Below are 25,760 nucleotides of genomic sequence, written 5' to 3'. Positions count from 1 at the left end.
TGAGTCCCGCAAGGGATGGTGGGCAGCGCCCCCTGCAACTAAGATTGAACACGGCACCTTGAGCTGAGCTGCCTCCCAGATGGCTCAGTTGGTTGGAGTGCATCCTCTCAACCACAAGGTTGCCAGTTCGACTCCCACAGGGGATGGTGGGCTGTGTCCCTTGCAACTAGAAAACGGCAACCGGACCTGGAGGTGAGCTGCGCCCTCCACAAATAAGACTGAAAGGACAACAACTTGACTTGGAAAAAAGGCCTGAAAGTACACACTGTTCCCCAATAAAGTCCTGTTCCCCTTCCCCACCCCACCCCAAAAAAAAAAAAAAAAATCTGCCTAAAGAAATCTCTTCCAATACATGGGAATATTTTAAATGGTAAGACAGTGATGTGCCATGGGATAGTTGACAGGATTTTTCCTTCCTTAGTGGCATTTAAATAATGATGCATCACTAGCATCGTTACAATCACTAGCATCTCAGGCTCAATGAACTACGGTAACATTAGCACTTTATTTTTGTCTGGCACTTTCTTCAATGTGATCTGCACAACAACCCAGGCAATATTATTATCTCTGCCTTAAAAATGATAGAATTGAGGCTCAAAAAGTTCACTGATTTGGTCAAGGCTGAAAAACCAGTACTGGGAGGTCTGGTCTCCAAATTTCATTACTATTTCAAATACAATAACAAAGGTATCAGCACACTGGTACGAGGGCTCCTTGCTGTGAGTTGCGAGTTGGTGTGTTACAGTAGATTTTAGTTCCATTCACATCACATTCTCCCCACCCACCCTTATGTTCCCTCCCCATCCACACTTAGCCTTTATGAGAGTATAAGACTCCTCACTTTCCCTACCTTCTTGAAACATCTCAGTACATTTAGAAATTTACAAGTGTACTAGGGATGACAAACTGGGGTCAGGACATACCCTGCAGAGGTTCCCAGCTAGTCATTCAGGAATGATGTGGTAATGTAGAAAAATATTTGCAACTCACATCACACAGGATAATTTGCCCAATATATGAAAGTGCCCTCAAATCAATAAATATCCAATAGAAAAAGTCCATGAAGAGACAGAACACAGAAAATATAAACACATTTTAAAGACCTCAACAGATGTTCAAATTCACTCAAAAAAGAGGAACACAAAGTAAAACTAACAGGTATCATTTTTTCACCCATAAGACTGTCATACAAGTGTATGAAAACACTTCCATGCTTCCCTATGTTGGTAAGAATATAGGTATCAGGCATTCTCATGCCTCACTGATGACAGTGTAAGTAAATTGGTACAATCTCTATGAAGGGCAATGTGGCACTATGCACATTCCAGCAATTCTACTTCTAGGGATTTATTCTACCGATATACTTAACATTTATGAAATCATATACATGTTATGTTATTCCTGAGTACAATATTGGTATTAACAAGCAGACTGGAAACAACCAAACTTTTGAGAGCAGGGAACTGGCTAAACAAATCAGTCTGCCCATATCATGCAACACCCTGCATTTGTGAAGAAGAAAGAAGAAAGCGCTCCACATGCTGGTGTATACTAGGACCTGCTATCACATGGAGAAAGCAAAGTGCACAACAGTGTGGATGGTACTCACCATTTGTGGGAAAAGGAAATTGGGTGGGGAAATAGACAAAATGAATTTGCTGGAAAATGCATTAAATAGCTCTGGAAAAATATACAAGCCATTATAAAGAAACCATTAATATATGTTATGACTAGAGAGAGGGCTGGGAGAGAAACATTTTTTTAACAAATAGCTTGTTGTACCTTTTGAATCGTGTGACAGTCTTTAATATTTAATTAATTTATTATTCTTGCGATTATCCTAGGTCATTAGAGGCTTAGATCTACTGAGTATCAAGAGCCTCACTAAATAACACCAGAACAATAGAGAGCATGTGAGGTGATATTCAGGAAGGGAGCCCGCTGCATAAAACACAGAGGAGGATTTAGTAAATAAAGGTACAGTATTCCAGACAAATAACAAATTTTTATTATGTAACATTAGGATATATTTATACTGTATTTTGTCAGGCAAGCCTACCTAACTATGAGAAAATGCCTAGGCTGCCCTAGGAAGCTAGTGAGAACTACAACTAGTATGTGTCTCTCCCCGAAAGAAGGTCTTCACATAAACACTGTCAAGAGAAAAAGCTGACATTTATGCATCATTCATGGAAGAGTTGACCCAGATTTGGTCAATATGCTGAATCACTACCAATTTATGAAATCATTTCATGCAAGCATGAACAACTTAACTTGTTAAGAGAAAGAACACAAGGAGTTACCATCATTCAAGTGAAAGAATCAAAGTGAGAGAAAAGACCTAGAGAACAAGTCACTGAAAAAAGGGATGTATTCATATTTTAATTTTCAAAATTTTAAAATCAGTAATCCCTATTACAAAGAGAGAGTTATTATGGTTTTCTGAAACCAAATCATTCTTCAAAGCCAGCTGACAGCTTTCATTTCAGCTGGAGCTGAGTGTATGAAAAAGAATCCTGTATGTGACAACGAGAATCCAACATTTCTGATGTTTACTTCTTAACTGTCTTGTTTTTTGGTAAGGTTTGCCCAGAACTATCCTGTGGAGAACAGGAGGAAATATATTACTCATCCAGTTCTTTCCATTTCACTGCAGCTGAGTTCACTTTTTTTTTTTACAGGACCCACTTCAGTTATTTTATTTATTTTTTTTAATTAAAATTTATTGGGGTGACAATGGTTAGTAAAATTAAGTAAGTTTCAAGTGTACAATTCTGTAATACATCATCTATATATCACATTGTGTGTTCAACACCCAGAGTCAGTTCTCCTTACATCACCATATATTTGACCCTGTTTACCCTCATCCACCACCCCCTGCCCCCTTACCCTCTGGTAGCCACTAAACTATTGTCTGTGTCTATGAGTTCCTGTTTCTTTATTTGTTTACCAAACAAATAAAGAAACAAAGCAACAAAGTTGAGTTCACTTTTGACCTTAGAAAAAGTCACTGTAGTGGCTATGACAAATAAACTGAGGTCAGCTAAGTTAGAACAACCCCATTGTTTCATGGCAGGTCTCCTAGGACTATGGAGATTGTATGCATGTATCACAGGTTAGTTCAGATAATGACAGGAGTCAGTGTTAAACATTCCTGAAACATGCCAAGACCGACCTCAGGAGAGGAAAGGAAATTCGTCACACCATTTTCCATGCCCTCCTCTTCCCAGTCTTCTTTCTAACATCTACCAGTCTCCCTGCGGTGTCTCCCCTCCTCTGCTAATGTCCAGTTCAAACCCAGTTTATCTAAGAAGTCTTCCACATCTTCCCAAACAGTCTCCAATTTGAAGTCATTGCTCCCTCCTCTGAAGATATCCCAAGGCCAGATTATCACCACAAATGTAACATTGTATTAAAAGTATCCCAAATAATATTTGTAATAATGTATAATAACTTGTAATAATACAAATAATTTGTAAGATTTGCAATAATTACCACTTATTTCATCATTTCCTTGGCATTTGACATGCATTCGTTTTAATCCTCTGAACCCCCCCATTGTATATTATCCCCATTTGTAGATGAAACTGAAGCTGTGAAAGGCTAAAATGCCCAAGGATTGGAACCCAATCCAGGTGTGTCTGACCCCACAGAATATCTTCCTTCCGCCATTCTGACCTGTTTGTAGGTCTCTCTCCATTAAAAAAAAAATTAATTAGGTTTTCTTCTAATCTACAAAAGCAAAAATGTTTATTATAGAAAATACAAACGAATAGGTACAGCATAATAAATGACCTTATTTTACCAGCCAGTCCTTCCCTGCCCAGTGATCTCACAATGCTGTCATCACTCAATAGCACATTGTGAGCCGCAAGGGTGGGATTTTTGACTGGTTGCAATGCTATCTCCAGAAACTAGAAAAGGGGTTATTATGTGGTAGGAGCTCAAATTGCTTAAACGAATGCATGCATAAATAAATGGTAACTCTTCCTTCGGAAATGTAAAAATTAACTGTGATACATAATTTTAAAATTAAAATTATTACGAATTTTTAACAGTAATTTAATTTCTTTACATTATATCTTTTTTACTTTGGTTTTTATTTGCAATCATTTGAAATGATATACAGAGGGTGTCAAAAAATGTATACACATTTTAAGAAAGGAAAAAACTGTATTAAAATTGTAATACTCGATATACACCGATACCAAAAGATGAATACAAGTCATGTGTATACATTTTTTAGGCACGTCCAGTACATACAATGCAGCATTCTTAATAACAACAAAATATTGGATCTATGTAACTTTACTAAAATTGTCACCCAATAAAATTTAATTAAAAAAATAAAAAAGATTGGAAACAGCCAAATGTCAATTGACAAGAGATGGGTTTAACAAATTATGATATATCCAGGTCATGGAATAATATGCAGCTGTGAAAAAAATGTAAATACACTCACATATATATACGAGGTGTTATTCACAAATATGGTGAATGTTTAAATAAAAAAATTATTACAGTATAAAACACATTCATTAATCCCTCTCAAAATAACCCGCCTTGCTTTGAACACACTTATCCCATTGTTCTTGCCACTTTCTGAAGCAGTTTTGGAAGTCCTCCTTTGTGAGTGTTTTTAGTTGGGCTGTCCTGCCTCGATGTCCTGAATAGATTCAAAACGTTTTCTTTTCATGGTCATTTTGACTTTGGGGAAGAGCCAGAAGTCACACAGTGTCAGATCCAGTGAATAAGGTGGATGAGGACACACCGTAATGTTTTTATTTGACAGAAATTGCTATATCAGAAGCGGTGTGACACGGAGCCTATCCATTGTGATCACAAAACATGGTGAATGCTGCTGCCGAGTGCCATCCCATGGAAAGGCAGGGATCTTCAATATGGGAAGTGGTGCATCAAACCCTTGTAATAGTGTGTGTGTGACAAGTTTCTTCTTGTTCAGTGCAGTCAGTCAGGTGTGAGCTATTGGTGAGAGAAGGTGTGTTTTAAAGTGTGACATAAATCGTGGATCATGAACAACACATTAACATGAAATGGACAAACGGTTTCATCCTCCATCATGACAACGCTCCATGTCACACATCGCTTCTGGTATACTGCAATTTCTGTCAAATAAAAACATTATGGTGTGCCCTCATCCACCTTATTCACTGGATCTGGCACCGTGCAACTTCTGGCTCTTCCCCAAAGTCAAAATGATTCAGGACATCAAGGCAGCCATGACAGTGTAACTAAAGACACTCATGAAAGAGGACTTCCAGAACTGCTTAAGAGAGTGGCAAGAATGATGGGCTAAGTGTGTCCAAAGCAAGCGGGAGTATTTTGACAGGGATTAACAGTAATGTGTCTTTTACCATAATAAATATTTTTTATTTACACATCCACTGCATTGTTTGATCACACCTCGTACTTACATATGTATACATACATATGAGGTCAGACAATTAAGTTCATGAACTCATCCTAGAAAAAGTGCTACATACCTCATTGCTGAATATCACTACGGTCACTTTCGAAGTAGTCCCCCTAGGAAGCTATGCACCGACACAAGTGCACCCTTCAAAGCAATTTTGGAACTCTTTTACTGGAATGGCCATAAGACCTGTCATCATATTCCCCTTGATGTCCTGATTGTCATCAAAATGTCTTCTTTTTGGGGCGGATGGGTGGCTCAGTTGGTAAGAGCACAAGCTCTGGGCAACAGGGCTGCCGGTTCGATTCCCACATGGGCCAGCGAGCTGCGCCCTCCACAACTAGAAAGAAGTCAATGAGCAGCAGCTCAGCTTCCGGGTGGCCAAATGGCTCATGGAGCGCGTGCTCTCAACCACAAGGTTGCCAGTTCGACTCCCACAAGGGATGGTGGGCTGCACCCCCTGCAACTAACAACGGCCACTGGACCTGGAGCTGAGCTGTGCCCTCCACAACTAAGACTGAAAGGACAACAACTTGACATGGATGGAGTTGATGAGTCCTGGGAAAAACACACTACTGTTCCCCAATAAAAAAAAAGTCCTGGAAATACACACGTTCCCCAATAAACTCCTGTTCCCCTTCCCCAATAAAATCTTTTTTTTTTTTTCTAAAAATGTCTTCCTTTTAATATTTCCTTTATCTTTGGGTAAAGAAAGAAGTCATTAGGGGCAAGACCAGGTGAGTACGGAGGGTGTTCCAATACAGTTATTTGTTTACTGGCTAAAATTCCCTCACAGACAGTGCTATGTGAGCTGGTTCATTGTCGTGATGCAAGAGCCATGAATTGTTGGTGAAAAGTTCAGGTCGTTTTCATCTAACTTTTACATGCAGCCTTTTCAGCACTTCCAAATAGTGAACTTGGTTAACTGTTTGTCTAGTTGGTACAAGTTCATAATGAATAATACCTCTGATATAAAAAAGATTAGCAACATCATTTTGACTCTTGATTTGGACTGAAATATTTTGGTCATGGAGAATTGGCTGACTTCCACTGTGCACTTTGAAGCTTTGTTTCAGGGTCGTATTGGTACACCCATGTTTCATCACCAGTGATAATATGGCCCAAAACATCATGTTGCCTCTCCAAAAGGTCTTGGCAAACTTCGACTCTCCTTTGCTTTTGTTCATTGGTGAGCTCCTTCGGGACCATTTTTGCACACACCTTTCTCATGCCAAGATTTTCAGTTAAGATTTTCTTAACAGTTTCTCTGTCAATGTTTACTTGGTCTGCTATGCTTCTCACAGTCAGCTGACAATTTTGACGCACAATTCGATGAATGTTTGCAATGTTTTCGTCAGTTCTGCTTGTTACTGGCAGCCCTGACCTCTCTTCATCAGTGACGTGCTCTCTCCCTTCAGAAAAACGTTTAATGCAGTTGTACACTGCTGTTCTCTTCATGGCATTATCTCCATAAACTTGGTTTCACTTCTGCTCTTGTCAAGTTTAACAAGAAACTTAATGTTTCTTCATTGCTCTAATTCAAACTCAGACATTCTCACAACAGCACACAAAACTCTCAACAATAGTAATGAATGCCACACAGCAAGATACCACCATATATCGACACGAACACAGCTGTGAGACACTGATATACCAAGGTTATGAAACCTTACTGAGCTGTTTGTACAGTGCTGCCAATGTAAGTGTATGGTGGCAAGTTTGCAAACTTAATTGTCGGACCTCATAAGTACACTATATATGTATACATATATGCATAAATAGCACATATGTATATACTATATGTGCACATATAGCATATCTGCATATACATGTAAAATACGTAACAGAACATGTATAGATTGAATATGTGTATGTGCATATGTATTATATATTTATTACATGTTATATATATTATATACATATACTATGTATAATATATAACATTTATACATTACATATGTATATAAACATATCTACATATGTGTGTATATATACCCACTGACATACACATTATACACACACACTGATATTACTGAAAGTTCTATAGATTTTAAGTGAAAAAAGCAAGGTCAGTGTTTATATTACGACACCTTTGTGAAGAAGACAGGATTCCTATTTGCTTGTATTTGCAAGAAGAAATCATGGACAAATATAAAATAAACTAAGAGACAAGACAAACAAATGAGAAACAAAAACTCATAGACACAAACAATAGTTTAGTGGTTACCAGAGGCTAACGGGGGTGGGGGGTGGGAGATGAGGGTAAGGGGGATCAAATATATAGTGATGGAAGGAGAACTGACTTTGGGTGGTGAACACACAATGGGATTTATAGATGATGTAATACAGAATTGTACACCTGAAATCTATGTAATTTTACTAACAATTGTCACCCCAATAAATTAAAAAAAAATAAAAATTAAAAAAAATAAAATAAACTAAGAGACGTGATCTATGTGGAAGATAAGAAAAGGGCAATAAGCAAGTGGCCACAGGGGTGGAAGCTGACCTCTCAAAGAGTACTTTTTAATATATTTTCACTCTAGGAAATGTGATGTTGCTTCCTAATATTCTTAAGTTAATCAGTTTTACAAGCAAATAGTACTAAAAGTAGCAGTTTCCTACCCACCTTCCCCATCCCCAAGACCTACCCTGAAGGGCAGAACAACTTACCTTCAACACTTTCAGCTCTTCTTTCTGATTCTTGCCTCTACCTTTTAAAACACTCTATCATTATTTCTTGAGTTTTTCCATTTCATCCATTCCTTTTGCATCTCTTCGCAGGCACACATTCACCTCCCCTTCCCTACACTCTCCCTCTTGGCTACATCACAATTTTTACTCCACTTATATTCAATGTGTCAAAAAGGGAGTCCCTCATGCAAGAAATGTGCTGAAAACTATGAGTTTCTCCTCTAAGAATGGCAGTGCTTTCTAAGGGGACCAAAAGTCCAAAGTGAATAATTTCCCAGACTCTTCCACAGAAGACACTATTTGCTGTTGTGGACATTAATGACCCTTTGTCTTATGTTGTGTTATACTGCTTTGCAATATTGTTTGGATACAAGGCTTGACAAAAATAATTGGTATAAAAATTGAGGATATTTCAAAAATCCTATCAGTTAATATAAAAGATTCAGCATGATCCTCTCATGCTATTATTGAAAATTCATTGTAGGGGTGGCCCGGTGTCTCAGGTGGTTGGAGCGCTGTGCTCCTAATGCCGAGGTCGCCGGTTCGACTCCCACATTGGCCAGTGAGCTGCGCCCTCACAGCTAAGATTGTGAACAACGGCTTGACCTGGAGGTGGGCTGCCGTGTGCTGCCGTGAGTGGCCGATGGCCAGCGTGAGTGGCCAGCAGCCAGTGTGAGTGGCTGGCAGCCAACAAGAGCTGCTGTGAGCGGCTGACCGACTGCCTCAGCCGGGGGGAGCGCAGGCTCATAATATCAACATGGGCCAGGGAGCTGTGTCCTACACAAGTAGACTGAGAAACAACGGCTTGTACCGGAGTTGGGGAGGGGAGAGGCAAATAATTCCTTGTATTCAAACACCATAAAAGCTCAATTTACCCTGAATTTTTTATGACTAATTTACCTGATAATTTCTTCTGCAGTAGAATGTTTAACAAGGTTATTTATAAAAGCTTATTTTGTAAAAATCCATACACAATGCAAAGTAGACTTTTAAAATAACTTTATTTTCCATAAGTGTTTATTTAATTATAACCATGTAAATATTCTTCACTAATGAACCACATACAATCAACAGGTGCGAGAGGCAGGATTCCAAGATGGCCCCATGACATTCACCCCTGGGTGTTACTCCCATGATTATGTTATTTCATGGCAAAAAGAATTTTTCAGATATAATTAAGGTTATAACCAGCTGGCCTTAAGATAGGAAGATCATCCAAGCAATACTAATCTATCATATGAGCCCTTTCAAAGAGAGTTTCCTTCATCTGGTAACAGAAAGGGAATCAGAGAGAAGATATTAGACATGACAGAAATATTCCATTGCTAGCTTTGATGACGGAGGAGGCCATGTGGAGAGAATCTGAGAGCAGCTCCCAGTAACAGCCAGCAAAAAAATGGGAACCTGAATCCTACAACTGCAAGGAACTGGATTCTGAAAACAACCTGAGTGAGCTGGGAAGAAGGTTCTCCCCAGCACTTCCAAATAAAGATGTACTCAGCTGACAACCTGAGTTGGGTCTAGTGAGACCCTAATAAATACTAATAAATGGGTACTGTTTTAAGCCACTACATTTGTGGTATTTGTCCCACAGCAATAGCGAACTAAAGCAGCGGGAAAGTAGGTGAACTCCTGTGACATTATAAAAGGTTATAAAGAGCCTCATGACACCACCGCAGCCTAGAAGGACTGATGAATCATACGAATGGGGTTAGAAGAAACCAGAGCATGTAATGATGAGATTGACCACAAACGGAGAAAGGATTGCCAAGTATGCCTCTTTGTGGGACTTTGCTTTACAACTCAGTACAGTACTGACTTACAACTTCCATTTCTAAGCTAAATTGAGCATATGTATATATAACAAATAAAATTTTTATTAGCCATAGCTAAGTTTCTAGACAAAAGCAATGCAAAATCTGGCTAGAGGGACAATACTCCAACACAGAGCACGTAGGACTCCAACAGAAAAGCAATCCCCACTGAAGATGAGTCACCCTAAAAAAAAAAAGGAGCAAACAAGTACAAAGGAGAGGTAGCAGATATAACAAAATGGAGCAAGAACGGAAGTAACAGTATACCTAAGAAATACTACAAAATAAGTAAGTATGCAGTGGTGAGAAAGATTAAAGTCAGGAGAGGAGACAAAACTCATAATAAAATATCAGTACATAAGATTTTGTTTAAAGAACATAGTTTAAAAGATCCAAATCATAAGGTGTGTAACTACAAATAAGCCACTGAATTTTAAAATCAATAAACTGAAACGGAAGCTATATCTGAGGATATAAACCAAAATGCAATTCAAAGAAAATAGAAGATGTAAATACAGAAGAAAGAATAAGAGTCACGAAGTTATAAATGGTCCAATATATATCACCTGATGGCTCCAAAAGGAAAGAATTAAAATAATTGGGAAGAGCAAGCTGTGAAGAGATAATGACAAAGAATGTTCCAGAACTGATGAAAGACAAAAATCCTCATATCCAAGAAGTACCAGAAATTCCGAGAAGTTAAAAATAGATCTATTTCTATACTCACTGAAATGAAACAACAGGACACCAAGGACAAACAGTAAATCTTATAAAGAACCAGAGACAAGAGACAGATGATCTTAACAGGGACAAGAATTAGACTGACAACATGATTTTCATCACCAACAATAAATGCCAGAAGATAATGGAAATAAAATCTTCAAAGTATTGAGGGACAAAAACTGACAACCTAGAACTTTATACTTACTAAACAATAATTCAAGAGTAACAATAAAATAAGGTTTTTTCAGATAAACAGTGAGTATATCACCTATAGATCCTCACTAATAGAGTTATGAAAGGGACACTGAACAAAGGAGATGGAAGAAGCACTGGTAAGCTAGAAACTGACTAACATGTTGGTAAATAATAAAAATGTTATCCAAACGAAAATGCTAAACAATAATGAAGTGAAAGGTAAGAGAAGGGGAAACTGAAATTAAAGTATTCTAAAGTCTTATATAATAGTCTTGGAAAATGGTGGAACTATTTATATTAACTTCAGATTTTTTAAAGCAAATCTGCATGTTAAAAATTAGTCCCTGCTCTATAAAAGCTTATACTTCATGGTAATAGGATAAATGATATCATGGAGGCACAGCCCCAGAGTAAAACTGCCATCACGGAGAAGGTCTGAGGCATCAGGGAAGACTTCTGAAACAGGAGGAGTAGCTGCTTATTGAAGAAAGAAAGCCATTCCAGACTGTGGGGACTGCTAGCACATAGAAAGCATGGAGTCTTGCAAGTCTATTTTGAGTGGTTTGTGTGCAGAATGATGTGCTAAGGGAATGAAAATGTAGACCAAGGAGAAATAGTGAAGGATTATATAGGTCACAATAAGAGGTCTGCACTTCATTTATGTAGTGTAGGGAAACACTGAAGTTTTTTTAATTATTTTATTGTGGTAAATATAACATAAAATGTCCCATTTTAACCATTTTTAAGTGTATAATTCAGTGGCATTAAGTACATTCACATTGTTGTGCAACCATCATCACTGTCTCCAGAACTTTTTAATCAATCCAAACTGAAACTCTCTCCCTATTAAACAATAACATGTCCTCTTGCCCCCAGTTCCTAGTAATCACCATTCTATTTTCTGTCTCTATGAATCTGACTATTCTAAGTATCTCATATGAGTGGGATTATATAATACTGTCTTTTTTGTGTACCTTATTTCAATTAGCATAAAGCCTTCAAGGTTCATCCATGTTGTAGCATGTGTCAGAATCTCCTTTTTAAGGCTGAGTAATATTTCATTCCATGTATATAACACATTTTGTTTACCCATTTATCCCCTGATGGACACAATGTTAAAAATTTTTAAACAGAAAAGTGACATGTTCAGATACCTGCTTTAGAAAGATAACCCTAAAAGGAGACTGAAGGATGGTACTTGTGAGCCAAGAGAAAAACTTGTTTCAAGAAAGTGAGAATGGTCAAATAGGTGGAAGTATAGTAAAATGAGGTCAGAAAAAGTTTTTCCAGATTTGGGAAGAGCAGTTACAAGACAGAAGTGATTATAGGAAAACCAGATGTATAATAAGAGGGTGAAGCCTCGTTAGCCAGCAGCAATTCCTAAACACATCATGTATGAGGAGAAGTCCTTCCCATATACAATAAAATGGTGAGCACGTGGCACAGGAATTTGGATGTTTCATAGCTTTAACACAAGGAGGTAGAAGATACTGAATTAACAAAATATTTCAACCTCCTGAAAAGTACAAATATACTGAGAGAGATGGTAAAGATAATGGTTTCATTGAAGGCATCTTAAGAGACCACTTAGAAAATATTCTGAAAGGCAACTGTTACATTGACCGAAAGACAGTGCAGCTACACATCCTATACCTCATTTTAATGATGAAAGCAACAATAACAACAACAAAAAGTAAGATATGCTGATAATCACAATCCTAGAATAATTGGATTGTTATCCTAGAAGGGGCAACCCACACTTCCTCACCACTGCATGAGAAAAAACATACTGCAAACTAATGCTTCAAATCTGTGAGTGGTAACACGGGAGTCAATTTACCCTTGAAATTTATAATTCTGATGCCTTAAATTATAGCATGGAATGACTACAACTTTGAAAATTTATTTCAAGGTCTAAGTTATCTTCTTACTCTAGTTACATTGCTTAAATTAAATAGATGTTTACGAGAATCCCCTGCTTTTTTGAACTTAAGAAAAAGAATGCACAGCAGGTTGGACACAATAAGCCTACCAATATTATTTGGAAGGGAACAGAGCTAAAACTCCAATACCATATCTTTATCTACCTGTGTGACATTTCTTTAAGAAGCCTTACTTTGAAACTCAAATGTTTATCTATTGTTAAAAGACTCTTCAAAATGATGCAAAAGCAGATGGGTATTTCAGTCCAACCATTTTTACTGCTTAGTAGAAATAAATAAGAAAATAATTTCTCACTACTAAATTCATATAAATAGTATCTAAAAATATATATTTAAAAAAACAAATAGAGCAGCAGCCAGAATGAGGAAACAAAGAAATATATCCCAAATAAAACAGAAGAAACCTCCAGAGATGGAACTAAATAAAATGAAGGCAACCAACCTACCAGAGACAGAGTTTAAAACACTGATTATAAGCATGCTTAAGGAACTTACTGAGAATTTCATCGAAAAGATAGCAAGCACAAAGAATGACACAGAAACCATGTAAAAGAACCAGTCAGGAATAAAGAATACACTAAAAGGAATCAACAGCAGATTAGATAAGGATCGAAATCAGCGATTTAGAAGACAAAGTAGCAAAATACACCCATAGGAACAACAAGAAAACAGAATAAAAAACAATGAAGATAGTTTAAGAGACCTGTAGGCCAACATCAATCGCAACAATATTGGTATCATAGGAGAACCAGAAGGAGAAGAGAGGGAGCAAAGGATCGAGAACCCGATTGAAGAAATAATGACTGAAAACTTTCCTAATCTGGTGAAGGAAATTGACATACAAGCCCAGGAAGCAGAGAGACTCCCAAACAAGATGAACCCAAACAGGCCCACACCAAGACACATACTTAAAATGGCAAGGGTTAGGGGGTGGCCAGTTGGCTCAGGTGGTTAGAATGCAGTGCTCATAACACCAACATCGTCAGTTCAATTCCCACATGAGCCAGTGAGTTGCACCCTCCACATCTAGAGCGAAAACAACGGCTTGACTTGGAGCTGAGCTGCAAGTGGGTGGCTGGTCGGCTCAGTTGATTAGAGCGCAGTGCTCGTAACACCCAGGTGGCCAATTCAATTCCCACATGGCCAGTGAGCTGCGTCCTTCACAACCAGATTGAAAAAAAAGAAAACAACTAAAATACAATTTGACTTGGAGCTGATGGGTCCTGGAAAAACACACTGTTCCCAATATTACCCAATAAAAATTTTAAAAATAAATAAATAAAAATAAAATAAAATGGCAAGGGTTAAAGACAAAGTGAGAATCATAAAAGCAGCAAGAGAAAGACAGCTAGTTCCCTACAAAGGAGCTCCCATAAGACTATCAGCTGATTTCTCAACAGAAACTTTACAGGCCCAAAGGGAGTGGCAGAAAATATTCAAAGTGATGAAAAGCAAGGGCCTACAACCAAGATTGCTATACCCAACAAGGCTATCATTTAAAATTGAAGGAGAGATAAATAGCTTCCCGGATAAGAAAAAGCTAAAGGAATTCATTACCACCAAGCTGGTAGTACATGAAATGTTAAAAGGACTTCTTTAAGCAGGAAAGGAGAAAACAAACTAATGAAAACCAGAAATATGAATAATAAGATGGCAATAACTATATACCTATCAATAATCACTTTAAATGCAAATGGATTAAATGCCCCAATCAAAAGTCATAGAATAGCTGAGTGGATAGAAAGCAAGACCCATGCATATGCTGTCTACAAAAGACCTACCTCAGATCAAAAGACACACACAGAATGAAAGTAAAGGTATGGAATAAGATATTTCATGCAAATGGAAATGAGGAAAAAAACTGAAGTAGCAATACTTATATCAGACAAAATAGACTTTAAAACGAAGACTATAATAAAAGAGAAAGAAGGACATTACATAATAATAAAGGTGTCAATCCAACAAGAGGACATAACCCTAGTAAACATCTATGTACCACCCAACACAGGAGTAAATATATAAAACAAATATTGACCAGCATAAAGACAGAGATCAACAGTAACACAATCACAGCAGGGGACTTCAACACCCCACTGACACCAATGGACACAGCCTACAGACAGCAAATCAATACGGAAATAGTGACCTTAAATGACACATTAGACCAGATGGATTTAATCGATATTTTTAGAGCATTTCACCCAAAGCAGCAGAATACACATTCTTTTCAAGAGCACATGGAACATTTTCTAAGACAGACCACATGCTAGGCCACAAAACAAATCTCAAAAAATTTAAAAAGACTGAAATCATATCAAGCGTCTTCTCTGACCACAGTGCTATGAAACTAGAAATTAATTACAAAAAAAAAACTGAAAAATACACAAACCTGGAGCCTAAATAACATGCTATTAAATAATGAATGGATGAACAATGAGATCAAGGGAGAAATCAAAAGATACCTTGAGACAAACAAAACTGATAACACAACCACCCAAAATCTATGGGATGCAGTGAAAGCAATCCTCAGAGGGAAATTCATAGCAAAGCAAGACTACCTAAAGGAACAAGAAAAATCTCAAATCAACAGTCTATCTGTATACCTAAGGGAACTGGAAAAAGAACAGCAAAATAAGCCCAAAGTGAGTATAAGGAAGGAAATAATAAAGGTCAGAGCAGAATAAATAAAGACAAAAAAAAAAAAAATACAAAAAGATCAATGAAAATAAGAGCTGGGTTTTTTCGTTTTGTTTTTTAAAGATTTTTTTTTTTTTTAATTGGGGAAGGGGAACAGGACTTTATTGGGGAAGAGTGTGCACTTCCAGGACTTTTCCAAGTCAAGTTGTTGTCCCTTCAATCTTTGTTGTGGAGGCACAGCTCACCTCCAGGCCCAGTTGCCATTGTTAGTTGCAGGGGGCAGAGCCCACCATCCCGTGTGAGTCGAACCGGCAACCTTGTGGTTGAGAGGATGCACTCCAACCAACTGAGCCATCTGGCCACCCAGGAGCTGAGCGGCAGCTCATTGACTTCACTCTAGTTGTGGAGGGCTGGCCATGTGGGAATCGAACCAGCAGCCCCATTGCCCAGAGCCCACACTACAACCAACTGAGCCACCCATCTGCCCAAGAGCTGGTTTTTTAATAAAGATAAACAAAACTGACAAACCTTTAACCAGACTCATAAGAGAAAAAAAGAGAGAGGACCCAAAGAAACAAAATCAGAAATGAAAGAGAAATGATAAGAGACACCAGAGAAAGACAAAAAAAAAAACAAAACAAAACAAAAAAAAAACATCTTTTTTAAATTCTATGAGCAACTATACATCAACAAATTAGACAATCTGGAAGAAATGGATAAATTCCTAGAAGCATACGATCTTCCAAGGCTGAATCAAGAAGAAACAGAAAATCTAAACAGACCAATTACTACCAACAAAATTCAATCAGTGGACGTCATAGGAATGGCGGCAGCGGGGCGCACTTTTTGAGTTCTCCGTCGGATCTTATCAGAAACGGGAAGCTTATAACCCATCAAAGGACTCTCTGCTCATCACGCAGAACAGCGAAGAGACTCGCGCAGGGATTTCTTGCAGGTGGGGAAAAATTGGGCGAGCAGGGGAAGAAGGAAGGGAGCGGAGCGGAGACACGCCGCACCTGCGGCGGCGGTGGGGACGCGGGTTGGAATCGTGGTCCACACCTGTGGCGGTAGAAATTCGGCCCCCACCCTTGGGTTGTGGAAATCTGCTCCGCACCTGTGCCTGTGAAATTCCAGCCCACACCCACGGCTACAGATACGCAGGATATCCCAGGACGGAGGAGAGCCCGGAAGCCAGGAGGTGGGCATTTTGCCCTGCGTCCCACAGCGGACCTCTCCCACCGCAGGGGCAGCATATCCAGCATTAACTTCAGCTAATAACCTCAGTTGGTCCTTGGGCCGGACAAGGAACACAGACTCCGTGCCTGGGCACCTTCCCCCGCTCTTCCGACCCTACCCCCGCCTTTCTAGAGACTTGATCTAGCCCCTGCACTAAGGAGCAGCGGCAGATTACAGAGGCGCCTTGGAGCCCCAGCTCCGGGAAGACAGGCGGGCCCAGGGAGGAGGCTAGGAGCTGGGAATCTTCCGCCCCCAGCCACCACCTTTTCTGGCCTGCGGGAAGAGTGTTAAGACAGCGGGGCTGGGAAAGAGAAGACCCCTCCTTCCATCCCCAGCCCCCACCCTTTCTAGCCAGCCTAGAGCGGGGCAAACACATCCCCAGCTGCAGAGATGCAGGGGTTCCCAGGACAAAAGAGAGAACACAAAAGCCAGGTGGCGGACTCTACTTTGCGTCCCACAGCAGACTTCTCCCCCCTGCAGAGGGAGGATATCTAGCATTTGAGGCTATTAAACTCCATACCTGGGCCCCTCTCCCCGCTCTTCCAATCCTACCCCCACCCTTCCAGAGACTTGAACTGGCTCCTGATCTGAAGAGCAGTGTCAGATTACAGAGGAGCCTTGGGGTTTGGGCTATGGGAAGACTGGCCGCTGGCTCTGGCCCAGGGAAGAGACTGAGAAGAGTGTGGTTTCCCCTGGACTAGGAGACAGAAGACTCATCCACCCCCAGATACCACCGTTTCTGGCCTGTGGGTGGGGTGTGACACAGCTGGGCTGGGAAAGAGAAGACCCCTCTTTCCATCCCCAGCCCCCACCCTTTCTGGCCTGCCTAGGGCGGGGCAATTACATCGGCGGAGGCACTCCCAGGGATCAGCAGTAAGTGGCAGATACAGCACTCAGCTTTCAGCAGCTGAGGAATTCCCTGCCGGCCACACACACACACAGGGAAGAGGTGCCCTAAGACTCAGGAGAGCTGGACACAGGGCTGGTGGTGCTATTCTCGGTGTGCATATGTGCCGGCAAGGGCAGAAACTGCACTGACTTTGTAAAACCTACTGTCCAGACCCCTCAGCCCCACGCATCTAAAGCTGCAGCCTCAGAGTCACTCTGGGCATCAGGTGACCGGCTCTACCTACACAATACGCAGGGGATTACTTGGTGGGCTTAAGCTACAACTGGTGCTGTCTTTTTGTTTTTGTTTTTGTTTTGTTTTTTGTTTTGTTTTGTTTTGTTCTGTTTTGATTTGTCTTTATATTTTTGACATCTTTGCCTGTGTCGAGTGGGGACTCTGTGCTACAGCAGAGAACAACCTGGAGATTACTTGGTGGGCTTAAGCCACAACTGGCGCTGTTCTTTTTTGTTCTGTGTTGATTTGTCTTTATATTTTTGACATCTTTGCCTGTGTCGAGTGAGGACTCTGTGCTACAGCAGAGAACAACCTGGAGATTACTTGGTGGGCTTAAGCCACAACTGGCGCTGTGGTTTTTGTATGTTTGTTTGTTGTTTGTTTTTTTTGTTTGTTTGTTTGTTTTTGTTCTGTTTTGATTTGTCTTTATATTTTTGACATCTTTGCCTGTGTCGAGTGGGGACTCTGTGCTACAGCAGAGAACAACCTGGAGATTACTTGGTGGGCTTAAGCCACAACTGGCGCTGTTCTTTTTTGTTCTGTGTTGATTTGTCTTTATATTTTTGACATCTTTGCCTGTGTCGAGTGAGGACTCTGTGCTACAGCAGAGAACAACCTGGAGATTACTTGGTGGGCTTAAGCCACAACTGGCGCTGTGGTTTTTGTTTGTTTGTTTGTTTGTTTTTTGTTTGTTTGTTTTTTTTGTTTGTTTGTTTTTGTTCTGTTTTGATTTGTCTTTATATTTCTGACATCTTTGCTTGTGTCGAGTGGGGGTTGTTGATTGTTTTTTACATGTGAATGTATTTGACTTTTTCCTTGTTGTTATTGTTGTGCTTGGTGATTTGCTTTGTTCTGTAATTGCCCTACCAGTGCCCAGCTTAAGAGGCACAAGATTCAACATACCCAGCGGCCAACTCCAGACCAAGCCAGAGTACTACCGGGTTTGACCTACAAGTGACACACTCAGAGGGGATTCTTTACAGGCACATAGAGGCCAAAGGGCAAACCACATCTAAGCGGTCAACCCTCACGCAGCAGAATACCCTGCGTGGGCAAAGCCAAGTCTCACAACTAGTCAGCCTAGGAGTTAACTCCACCTACTCACAAGCGAAAAGCAATTAAGGATCTTCTTTAACAGGACAATATACACAACACAAGAGTCACTTTTAGAGCACACGCAGGGGAGAAGAACGAAGTAGTGCAAGTCAAATATAAAGGACATTTATTATATACTAATCCAGCAAGAACTAAGAACTCCAGGGCATCTACCTAATACATCGAAGCAAACACAGAGAGTCAGCCAGAATGAGGAAACAAAGAAACATATCCCAAATAAAAGAACAGAAAAAACCTTCAGAAATGGAACTAAATGAAGCAGAGGTAACCAAACTGTCAGAGACAGAGTTCAGAATACTGATGATAAGAATGTTTAAGGAACTTAGAGAGGACATCAAGAAGGATGTAGAAATCATAACGAACAACCAGTTAGAACTAAAGAACACAGTTACCGAAATAAAGAACTCACTTGAAGGAATTAACAGCAGGTTAGATGAAGCAGAGGATCGAATCAGCGACTTAGAAGACAAGTTAGCAGAGATCACCCAAACAGAACAACAGAAAGAAAAAAGAATAAAAAACAATGAAGATGGTTTAAGAGACCTATGGGATAACATCAAGCGCAACAACATGCGCATCATAGGAATACCAGAAGGTGAAGAGAAGAAACAAGGGATTGAGAACATATTTGAAGTAATAATGTCTGAAAATTTCCCTAACCTGATGAAGGAAACCAACATACAAGTCCAGGAAGTGCAGAGAGTTCCAACCAGGATAAACCCAAACAGGTCCACTCCAAGACACATTATAGTTAAAATGGCAAAGATTAAAGACAGAGAGAATCCTAAAAGCAGCAAGAGAAAGACAGAGGGTTACATACAAGGGAACTCCCATAAGACTATCAAATGACTTTTCTGCAGAAACATTGAAGGCCAGGAGGGAGTGGCAGGAGATACTCAAAGTGATGGAAAACAAAGGCCTACAACCTAGGTTGCTTTATCCAGCAAGGCTATCATTTAAAATTGACGGGGAGATAAAGAGCTTCCCAGAAAAGAATAAGCTAAAGGAATTCATTACCACCAGGCCAGCATTGCAAGAAATACTAAAAGGACTTCTGTAAATAGAAGAAAGACGACAACAATCTAACCACAAATTTAAAAATGGCAATAACTATGTACTTATCAATAATCACTTTAAATGGAAATGGTTTAAATGCTCCAATCAAGAGACATAGGGTGGCTGAATGGATAAGAAAGCAAGACCCTTGTATATATGTGACGGGCCAGCCGCCACGAGTCGATGGGTTCCCGAATGGGGGAGTGGGAATGAGTAAAAGACACTCTCACATATGATGGCGATCGCGGACTTCAGTGATCCTGAAGACACTAAGTTTATTTTACTGCTCCCATATAAGCAGTTTGAGCACGTGTAAGTATGTATTAACATAACAAATGTAAATTCTTTAGCTTTCACATAGAGGATACAACATTCACCGCAACTCTCACAAGTAATTATCTTATCAATTGCCCTGATAGGCATCAGCCTTCTGTGTCCGGGAATGGGCCACTCCCACCAAATTCCTCAGCAGCTTACAAGCTCAAGCTCCCCTCAGGTGCAGGCAGAGACAATTGCCTCAGGGGGAGGAAACAGGTAGCATAAACCGAGCCATTCTGCAAAGCTCAGAGTTTCCTGTAACCATGGCTCCCCACATATATGCTGTATACAAGAGACTCACCTCAGATCAAAAGACACACACAGGCTAAAAGTGAAGGGTTGGAGTAAGATATTCCATGCAAATGGAAATGAGAAAAAAGCTGGAGTGGCAATACTTATCTCTGACAAAATAGACTTTAAAATGAAGAAAATATTAAAAGACAAAGATGGTCACTATATAATAATAAAGGGATCAATTCGACAAGAGGATATAACCCTAGTAAACATCTATGCACCCAACATAGGAGCACCTAAATATATAAAACAGATATTGACTGACATAAAGATGGAGATCAACAGTAACACTATCATAGTAGGGGACTTCAACACACCTCTGACAACAAGGGACAGGTCTTCCAGACAGAAAATCAATACGGAAACAACAGCCTTAAATGACACATTGGACCACTTGGATTTAACCGATATTTTCAGAGCATTCCACCCCAATGCTGCAGAATACACGTTCTTCTCAAGCGCACATGGAACATTCTCCAAGATAGACCATATGTTAGGCCACAAAGCAAGTCTGGATAAATTTAAGAAAATTGAAATCATACCAATTGTCTTCTCTGACCACAGTGCTATGAAATTAGAAATGAACTACAGGAAAAAGACTGGAAGACACACAAATTCATGGAGGCTGAATAATATGTTACTAAATAATGAATGGGTCAAACAGGAGATCAAGGAAGAAATCAAAAGATATCTCGAGACAAACGAAAATGAAAATACAACGACCCAAAATCTATGGGATGCCGCGAAAGCAGTCCTAAGAGGGAAGTTCATAGCACTGCAGGCCTACCTAAAGAAACAAGAAACATCACTAATCAACAGTTTATCTTCACACTTAAGGGATCTGGAAAAAGAACAACAAAATAAGCCCAAAGGGAGTACAAGGAAGGACATAATAAAGATCAGAGCGGAAATAAATGAAATAGAAACCAGAAAAACAATACAAAAGATCAATGAATCCAAGAGTTGGTTCTTAGAGAAGATAAACAAAATTGACAAACCTTTAGCCAGACTCATTAAAAAAAAGAGAGAGAGGACCCAAATTAATAAAATCAGTAATGAAAGAGGAGAAGTGACAACAGACACCGCAGAGATACAAAAAAATCCTAAGAAATTACTATGAGCAACTGTATGCCAACAAATTTGACAACCTGGAAGAAATGGACAATTTCCTAGATGCATACAACCTCCCAAGGCTAACTCAAGAGGAGACAGAAAACCTGAATAGACTGATTACCACCAAGGAAATTGAATCAGTAATCAACAATCTCCCAACAAACAAAAGCCCTGGACCAGATGGCTTTACAGGTGAATTTTACAGAACGTTCAAAAAAGAATTGTCACCTATTCTCCTCAAACTCTTCCAAAAAATCCAGAGGGAGGGAAGACTCCCAAACACTTTTTACGAAGCCACTATCACCCTGATCCCAAAATCAGACAAAGACACCACAAAAAAAGAAAACTACAGGCCGATATCTCTAATGAACATAGATGCAAAACTCCTCAACAAAATACTAGCAAACAGAATTCAGCAATATATTAAAAAGATTATACACCATGATCAAGTGGGATTCATCCCTGGTATGCAAGGGTGGTTCAACATCCGCAAATCAATTAATGTGATACACCACATTAACAAAATGAAAAATAAAAATCATATGATCATATCAATTGACGCAGAAAAAGCATTTGATAAAATTCAGCAGCCATTCATGATAAAAACCCTTAAGAAAGTGGGAATAGAGGATCATATCTCAACATAATAAAGGCCATATATGATAGACCCACAGCTAACATCATACTCAATGGGGAAAAACTAAAACCATTCCCTTAAAATCAGGAACAAGGCAAGGCTGCCCACTTTCTCCACTTCTATTCAACATAGTGCTGGAAGTTCTAGCCACAGCAATCAGACAAGAAAAAGAAATAAAAGGCATCCAAATCGGTAAGGAGGAAGTAAAACTGTCATTATATGCAGATGATATGATACTATATTTAGAGAACCCTAAAGACTCCACCAAGAAACTATTAGAGCTGATAGATGAATTTAGTAAAGTAGCAGGATACAAAATTAATATTCAGAAATCAGTTGCATTTGTATATACCAATAATAAAACATCAGAAGGAGAAATTAAAAAGCAATTCCATTTACAATTGCTCCAAAGACTATAAAATACCTGGGAATAAATTTAACCAAAGAAGTAAAAGATCTGTACTCAGAAAATTATAAGACACTGAAGAAAGAAATGAAAGAAGATACAAATAGATGGAAACACATACCATGTTCATGGATAGGAAGAATTAATATAGTTAAAATGTCCATACTGCCTAAGGCAATATATATATATTCAACGCAATTCCTATCAAACTACCAACGACATTTTTCACAGAAATAGAACATATAATCCTAAAATTTATATGGGATAACAAAAGACCCCGGATATCTTCAACAATCTTGAGAAATAAGAACAAAGTGGGAGGTATAACAATACCTGACTTCAAATTATACTACAAGGCTACAGTAATCAAAACAGCATGGTACTGGCATAAAAACAGACCCATAGATCAATGGAACAGAATAGAGAGTCCAGAAATAAATCCATGCCTATATGGCCATTTAATCTATGACAATGGAAGCAAGAATGTACGGTGGGGTAAAGACAGTCTATTCAATAAATGGTGCTGGGAAACTTGGACAGACACATGCAAAAAGATGAAGCTGGATCACCTCCTTACACCACATACAAAAATAAATTCAAAATGGCTTAAAGATTTAAATGTAAGATCTGAAACCATAAAATTCCTAGAAGAAAATATAGGAAGAAACTTCACAGACATTACCCGGAGTAAGATTTTTACTGATATATCCCCTCGCTCGAGGGAAGTAAGAGGAAAAATAAACATGTGGGATTACATCAAACTAAAAAGCTTTTTCACAGCAAAGGAAACCATCAATAAAACAAAAAGGGATCCTACTGATTGGGAAAAGATATTTGCCAATGATATATCTGATAAGGGGTTAATATCACAAATTTATAAAAAACTCACTCAACTCAACTCCAAAAAAACAAACAACCCAATTAAAAAATGGGCAGAGGACATGAAGAGACATTTTTCTAAAAAGGACACACAGATGGCAAACAGACATATGAAGAAATGTTCAACCTCACTAACCATTAGAGAAATGCAAATAAAAACCACAATGAGATACCACCTCACCCCAGTCAGGATGGCTATCATCAATAAATCAACAAACAACAAGTGCTGGCATGGATGCGGAGAAAAGGGAACGCTGGTGCACTGTTGGTGGGAATGCAGATTGGTGCAGCCACTATGGAAAACAGTTTGGAGATATCTCAAAAATCTGAAAATGGAACTACCTTATGATCCAGCAATCCCACTCCTAGGTATCTATCCGGAGAAATCCAAAACTCCAATTCAAAAATCTTTATGCACTCCTATGTTTATTGCAGCACTATATACAATAGCCAAGACCTGGAAACAACCGAAATGCCCATCAGTAGATGACTGGATTAAGAAACTGTGGTACATTTATACAATGGAGTATTACACAGCCATAAAGAAGAAAGAAATCTTACCATTTGCAACAACATGGATGGACCTAGAGAACATTATGTTAAGTGAAATAAGTCAGAAAGAGAAAGACAAATACCATATGATCTCACTTATATGTGGAATCTAAAGAAAAGAATAAGTGAATGAACTAATCAGAAACAGTTTTGGAAACATGGAGGAAAAACAGAGGGTTGCTAGAGGGGCGGGGGGGTGGGGATAAGGGGAAGGTGAGAGGTTTTGGGAACGTACAGAGGGATAGTGGATGGGGGGAGGGGGGTTCACACAGTGTGAGGGATATAAATGATAAACGTCTAAGTTTTGCTTTGTCTTGTGCACCTGAAACTAATTAAAAAGAATAAATAAATAAATAAAAATTAAAAAAAGAAAAAAAAGAAAAACTATGCATTGTTTAGAGCACACCCTTCTGGGTTATATCATTCTGATTCTATGGAGGTTCTGAGCCACTTATTGCCTTTGAGCTATTTCAAACTCTGTAAGTTGTAGATAACTAATAGCAATGCAAATTAATTCTTGTCTATATACCTAAAATAAATTGTCCAATGAATGTCCACTAATATTTTGGGATAAAGCTCTAGCGGAGGTGCCATCTTATAGGACTAAACAGGTATACATATTTCATCTTCCCATCTTCCTATCGTCTTCCTAATTCTTTAAGCTTGCTTCATCTTTTGATCTCAGAGGCAAATGACTTCTTTGAGGACAATCCTCATAGAATAAATGGCATTTTAAAGGTAAGATTTAACTTCAAATTAATCTGTTATATTCAGCTAAAAGGGAAAAGTTTTTTATATACACAGCCTTAGAAACTGTTATTTTAAATCTTTAATGTTTGTTACCTTTCCTGTCAAATGACTATTAGTGCAATAAACTATTATTTCAGAAAAAAAAAAAAATTCAATCAGTAATCAACAAGCTCCAAATAAACAAAAGTCCTGGACCAGACAGCTTCACAGGTGAATTTTACCAAACATTCAAAAAGAATTTTCACCTATTTTCCTCAAACTATTCCAAAAAATCCGGAAGGAAGGCTTCTAAGCTCAAAGGCCACTATTACCCTGATCCCAAAACCAGACAAAGACATTACAAAAAAAGGAAACGACAGGCTGATATTCCTAATGAACATATGTAAAAATCCTGAACAAAATATTAGCAAACCTAATTTAGCAATACATTAAAAAGATCATACACCACAATCAATGGGATTCATTCCTGGTATGCAGGGTTGGTTCAATATCCACAAATCAATTAATGTGATACACCACATAAACAAAATGAAAAATAAAAATCATATGGTCATATCAATAGATGCAGAAAAAGATTTGACTAAATCCAGCATTCATTTATGACAAAAACTCTTAGCAAAGTGAGAATAGAGGGAACATATATATCTCAACATAATAAAGGCCATATATGACAAATCCACAGCTAATTTCACTCAATGGGGAAAAGCTAAAAGCATTCCCCTGAAGATCAGGAACAAGACAAGGCTGCTCACTTTCACCATTTTTATTCAACATTCTACTGGAAGTTCTAGCCACAGCAATCAGACAAGAAAAAGAAATAAAAGGCATCCAAATTGGAAA

At 38.9% G+C, this 25,760-nt stretch overlaps 1 protein-coding gene across 1 annotated transcript in view; it reads right to left on the bottom strand.

Annotated features, from left to right (window-relative positions):
* The window catches only part of KIAA0319 (KIAA0319 ortholog), a 79,327-nt gene that overhangs the window by 43,968 nt on the left and 9,599 nt on the right, over positions 1-25,760 (bottom strand).

The sequence above is a fragment of the Rhinolophus sinicus genome, linkage group LG14 (genome assembly GCF_036562045.2).
Source record: "Rhinolophus sinicus isolate RSC01 linkage group LG14, ASM3656204v1, whole genome shotgun sequence".
Taxonomy (NCBI): Eukaryota; Metazoa; Chordata; class Mammalia; order Chiroptera; family Rhinolophidae; genus Rhinolophus; species Rhinolophus sinicus.
This window is presented reverse-complemented; position numbering and strand designations above follow the sequence as displayed.